Source organism: Coptis chinensis, chromosome 3 (genome assembly GCF_015680905.1).
Source record: "Coptis chinensis isolate HL-2020 chromosome 3, ASM1568090v1, whole genome shotgun sequence".
In the NCBI taxonomy this organism is placed as follows: Eukaryota; Viridiplantae; Streptophyta; class Magnoliopsida; order Ranunculales; family Ranunculaceae; genus Coptis; species Coptis chinensis.
The window spans coordinates 54,043,192-54,049,246 of record NC_141458.1 but is presented as its reverse complement, the minus strand read 5'-3'; positions in this window follow the sequence as shown (position 1 = coordinate 54,049,246).

The following is a 6,055-nucleotide window of genomic DNA, read 5'->3' as shown; positions in this document are numbered from 1 at the left end:
ATCTAGTAAAATAGTAGGTGTAGGGGACTCTTGGTGGGGTAACTATAGGCATAGTTACCTTGTTATCAACCATTTCTGCCCGAGCGGAGAGTGGTGATGGCATTTATCTCACCTACATTTTCATATTCATTACTAGTATTATCGGTTACCTCAAAGGCTTTGTTTGTTGTTTTAGGATTAGGTATTGCGTGACTGGCAACACACCTTTGGTTTGGGCTTTATCTTGAGCCAAATTTGTTGGGTTAAATTATTAGCAGTTGTAGAAATTTTGTTGGTTAGATTGAGCCATGGTTTGGAAAAAGTTTTGGCTCACTTGTATGAAGGTGTCAAAGGCGATCGGTTGTGTGGGTGTAGTAGTCGCGGGTGGTGTATTTGGAACTATTTCCGCGTGAATTATTTATTGGTGGATTTTGATAATTATTATTTACCGGAGCGATACCTCTATTAGCATTATAATTATTATAATTACCTTGACCTTGTGCTTGACCTTGTCGAGGTTGCACTTGGTTGTTATAATTATTAAAATTACCACGACCCAATCCTTGTCGTGTAGTGGAGCTTGGTTAAAAGGCATGCGTTGGCCTAACATATTGATTATTGTACCCTTGAGGTGGGACTTGTTGGTTATTTCTCCAACCCGGAGTTGGGATTTTGTCTCAAGGGCGTTAGGTTCACTATTAATGGAACAAGCCCTGTTCATAGGCTATAGGGCGGTAAAAGTCGGGATGCTTTCGGGACTCAGCCGAAACTACATGGGTTTGAATTTACATTCATGGCCGGGGATAGGCTTTTGTTGTCTGAAATGGCATCTACCTTTTTAGTGAGTGATTCGATTAGAGTTTTAAGCTTCGGAATCGTGTTTAATTTCAAACATCTTAGGAGGCCTTAACTGTTGAAGAAGAACTAAGCGGGGCGGGAGTAATCGTCACTACCCCGATTATTATTTAAAGCTTAGTTTGGTCCTCTAAAAATTTATAAGCCTCAGAGGCTCCTTTGCTTAAGAAACTACCCCATTCATTATGTCAAGGACTTCTTTATGGTGGTGTAGAAGTCCTTTGAAAAGGCGAACGAACTAGCGTGTCTTTAAGCTAAGTTATGGTGTGGACACTCTATAAAGCGGATCGGTGAAATGATTCAAGCCTACGAAAATGATTCATGAGGATTTTGTCGAAAGAAATGAATCTTGGAAAGCATCTCATCCGTCTTTAGGGGTGGGTAAAAATGTTCCATAAGCAATTTGAACAAGTTTATTACGAGTCCAGAATTAATTAACAGGAAGTTAACCAAGGCAGCCTTATCGGCTAAGGTGAATGGGAATACCCTTAATTTAATTTGTTCCGTACCAACCGTAGTAGGATGGTGGAATGTTGTTAGGACTTGTTCAATCCTACATTAATGTGATAAGGTTTGATAAGGTTTTTGAAAAGCGGGTAACAAATTAAAATATTTGGAGGATTCTGAAATCCCCATTTGGGTTTTTGCTAGAACGATGCAAGATTTGGGGCTATCATTTCGAGGCTTTGTAGAAGTCGAGAGAGGAGTCTCTCTTTCTTCACCCATTATGGGGGGTATGGTGTGTGTGATAGTAGTTAGAGGTGTAGTGGGTGGTGTACAAGATAGACTTGTTTGTTTGTTGTTGTGTAATTCACGTTAGTTGTTTTGTTCGACCGGACCTTAATCTCATGCAAGACTAAGTTGAGCTTAACTAAACATGCAACACTCCAAACAATTACGATATACTAGTAGAAAACCTCTAGCGGAGATGCGAGGTATGGAAGAAAGGAATACGATTGCGTCCTTGCCCGGCTTATGAATAAGCGTCTTGTTTACGCTTGTTCGGTGTATATAGCGAGGTTAGAACACTGAAAAATATGAAAGATCAAAGTTGAATCAAACTGTGGAAATCGAGAAATTTAAACTTTGGCGCTCGCGTAGAGATAGAATCGCGCTTCAGGAGTAATTTTCAGATTACGGTGTGTTTTAGAAGGCGAATTAGCTCAAAATCAGGCGGTAATTCAAAGTCGAAGTTCGATAGTTTCTTATGTTTGGCGAAGTGGCGCTTGGTTAGAAGCGTGGTTTCGATTCGGTAAAGTCAAATTCCGGTAACTTAAGCGGCGAATTCGCTCTCCTTGAAGCGTGAAGGCTTCTCAGTTATATTTTCTCGCAGAATTTGTCAAGCTGAAATGGGCAACCCGATGTATGAAACAAACAAGGGTGGGTGGGTTTAATGGGACTTAAAAATGACTACTTCTACAAGGAAAACAATGCTAAAGTGCAACTAAGATGGCAGTGGCGCCATTTGATAAATGTAAAATGTATAGTCTACCTATGAAATGAACGATGAATTCATAACGTAAGTAAACTAAAACTATTCTTTTACTAGTCTATTATCAAAGCTTCTACTCTCAATGCGAATTGCACTAAGTGGAGTAAGAAGTTCATTCCACTCCTAGTTCCCTAGCATGGATTGTTTTCTAAGTCTAAGAAATCGGTCTTAAGTCAATGAGAGCTTTACGAAGGGGAATTAGACTACGATGCAACTACCCACCGATAAATGCAATTAGTGGACTATCGACAACTAAAGGGAATGCTACGTTGATTCGATGTTAAGGAGTTAGGGGATTGATTCCACCTTAACTCAACTTAATCCACTAGCGGCGAAGTCGCGTAATCGAATTGAGCGCTCACAGTGAGAACAATCGGTTCTTCTAATCCCTAATTACACATGACATTTCTACCAATTAATAATTAGCATGTGAGCGATTAAACCCATTCTCATGGTGAACTAAGCGTTTCTAGAGTGGAAAGGAAATTACGACAATCTCAGATAATTGGAATCAAGCTTTCATCAAGGCTTCTCAACCCCCCTACAATGGAGGTTTAGCCTTGAATCATTCATAATCATTTCCATTTAAATTAAATCTAAACATAATATAAAGCATTGAAATTTACTTAATTTAAACAATAATGAAATCTAATTTAATGACTAAAATGAAATAAAGACAGGAATTGAAATTAGATCTAGAATTGGAAATGACAAAATCGAAATTGATAAAGAATACTACTTTATTTATCTAATCAAATTGAAGAACAAGATTCAAAGGTTTAATCTACTACAATGAATTGAAACTAATTAAACTAAGTTCTAAAACTAATTAATGGAGGCTAACTAATCTAGGTCTAACTATCTACCTAACCTAACTGCCATTAACAATGAGTCAAGCTTTTGTTTTATACATCCAGATCAAAATCGTGCATGGGCTTGGAGCCATGTTTGGGGGAGAATCGGAATGAAACCAGTCTTCGATCAAAGGCCTCTTAAAGATATGGCATTAGGAGTTCTGGTGACTTTTGCTCCTTTATCTCGCTAAAGTGGCACATTTATGCACATAATGGACTTTGAAGCTGAAATGCAAAAAAACATGTCGTATTAACTCTTACTTATTATTCACATAATTGGTCCTAGTACTTGTATTCTTTTAATTATTAACATAAAAGGGAGCATATGACTACTAAAGGCTTCAAAATCATCGCAAAGGGTGTAAAATGGATGGCGAGCATAACGCACCTTTATTATTAATTGGCCGCCAAAAGGTATGTTTTGTTAACACTCTATTGTTACTTAAAAATTAAAACATCGTTTTAATATTGTTTGAGAACCCAAAATGAGGAAAGAGCAAGACATACCAAATAACAAAGTTCAAACGCTGCAGTTTTTGGCCATGGGACCTAGTCTAGATGTGCTAAAATATTCGGATATGAAGTTAAGGGTTTTCGCTATCACACAAAGGACCGAGAAGCTAAACTAGTCAACCAAAACAAAGGAGTCGCCGTATAGTGGCTCAAAGAATGCAGATTTCTAGTGCCAAGGACAAGAATCCCATTTCGGATATGTGCTTTTATGGTGTGCATCGAAGTATGGGTGTTGGATTACTTCGACCTTCGAGATTCCTATTTTCAAGGTGTGATTGGGTTGACAAAGAAGAGGCATTAAGGTTGATGAATTGGGTTTCACATCCACAAGCGACTTGGTAAAGTTGGCCACAAGTTCGACCCTTTTATTTTAAGCGTCCCAAGCCAAGCAAGTTTTTATGTGAGTGACCAACTAAATATGGGATGGTCATTGTCCTTCAACTCCCTGAAAGAGACTATCGCGAATAAGAACGATGATCTTTGGGTTCGATGATGATTCCATTACGCACAAAGGCCGCCAACTATCGACTCCTTTGATTTAGCTAATGAATTGCCATTGCCTTTTACTTTCGTGAAAATTGTGAAGCGGATTTGGGTCGAGCCCGAATGAAGTTTTTCTTTAAGTTAAATAAGACTTCTTACTAGTCATTATGGGACTTTTCTTTTTCTTTTTTTATTTTTTGTTGTTTTTTATCGTTTTAAGAATGTTTCAAGTTTTTGTGTTAAACTTACGGCTAAACCGAGATGACTAGTGTCATTTACATTTGCATGTTTACATTTCTAAACAATTAAAAGACCTACTTGGTGGAAGCTTTATATATGGAAGCTTTATATATATACATATATATATATTGACAAACCTTGCAAAAACAAAAATGGTCTTTACAGGGTACACTCATGGATCCGTAAGAGCATTAGGAATCACAAAGAGTATTCAAATTCGAAGAGAATTCAACTCGGAAGATGGCTCGAGGAAGATCATTGAACTCAAAGATGGTTCACAAGGGCATTCAAACTTCGAAGATGGCTTTGAAGACCATTCGGACTCGAAGCGGGTTGGGCTCAAAAAGATATGGAAGTTGGCGAGGCAAAGTAGCAAAAGGTTCAAAAACAAAAACGGAAAGTCAAAGAGCGCAAAGTGTGTAAAAAATAAAAAAAATTGAAAAAGGGGTGAATATCAAGGAGTTGTTTATAATGAATCGGGGCAACCAATTGGTCAAGGTGGAACCGACATCGGTAGTTATGGAGGCTACTTGGTGAGGGCAAAGAGTAAGGGATTACAATAACTAATTGGAAAGATGTATCACCAACATTGAAGAAAAATTTGTGGATCTCTTTGAAGGTACATTAATCTAATGCTTTATAAGCTAATTTCATTTTGTTTACATGATTAACTAATATGCTACCTACAAATAGGAAAAATTTAAGTTGGACACAAAACGAAAAGATCTATTCGCACAAGTCGATGGGCAAGGTTGTGGAAAGCATTCAAGTCTCGCCTTACTAGGCGGTACATCTTACCTTTTAAGAATAAACCCAAGAGACTCAAGAAAATACCAAAGTTGTATAGAAAAGTAATCACTAAGAAGATTGGGATACTTTTGTAAAAGTAGACTTTACACCTGAATTTCTGAATGCGTATTTCTCTTAATTTTATTTTGCTTTTGTTTGTACATGCATGCAAGCTATTGTTTTTACCGCCTTAGTTTCTTGAAAGTCCTAAAGAAGCTAGTATCCATGTCTTGGTGGATTCCAAGCAAAGAGGCTGTGCTGGGGAGGTTGGACTTGTGGCAGAAGGCCAAGTTTAGTTTGAGTGGATTTTGTTGATTTGTGGTTTCCTTTTTTTTGAGATTCCAGTAGGGTTGATTATACAAGAGAGCTTGCGAGAATTTATCTTGTAAGATTCTAGGTGGATTCCCTTGCATCATCTGTTCTTGGTTGCATGTCATCCTTAGCTGTTGTAGTCTCCCCTTCCGAGTTATCAGTTGGCATGACTAAGTGTTTAAACCTGTTATCTCCATACTGCAACAGTAAAAGTCTCGCTTTATCTCTCTATGCTTCTACTTTAGATTTGTCATTTGGTTTCGGTTCGTCTTCATTGCTGCTGCTGCCCTTTGTATTCCTTGTCAGAGTTTCTCTGCTGCTGCCCTTTGTATTCACGCTCAAGTCTGCCATTGTTTAATCATGCTTACCGAGTTCAAGGGCTGCGCGACTGAAATTGTGTGCGAGAATGTGACAAAATGATATTCGTCTAAATTTATAATAAATAAATCTATGTCTAGATGATTAGAATTCTGTGGGAGTTTGTATTCACAACATCAGGTGTACTTCGTCAGCTGAACTCTGCTCGACGCAGAGACGA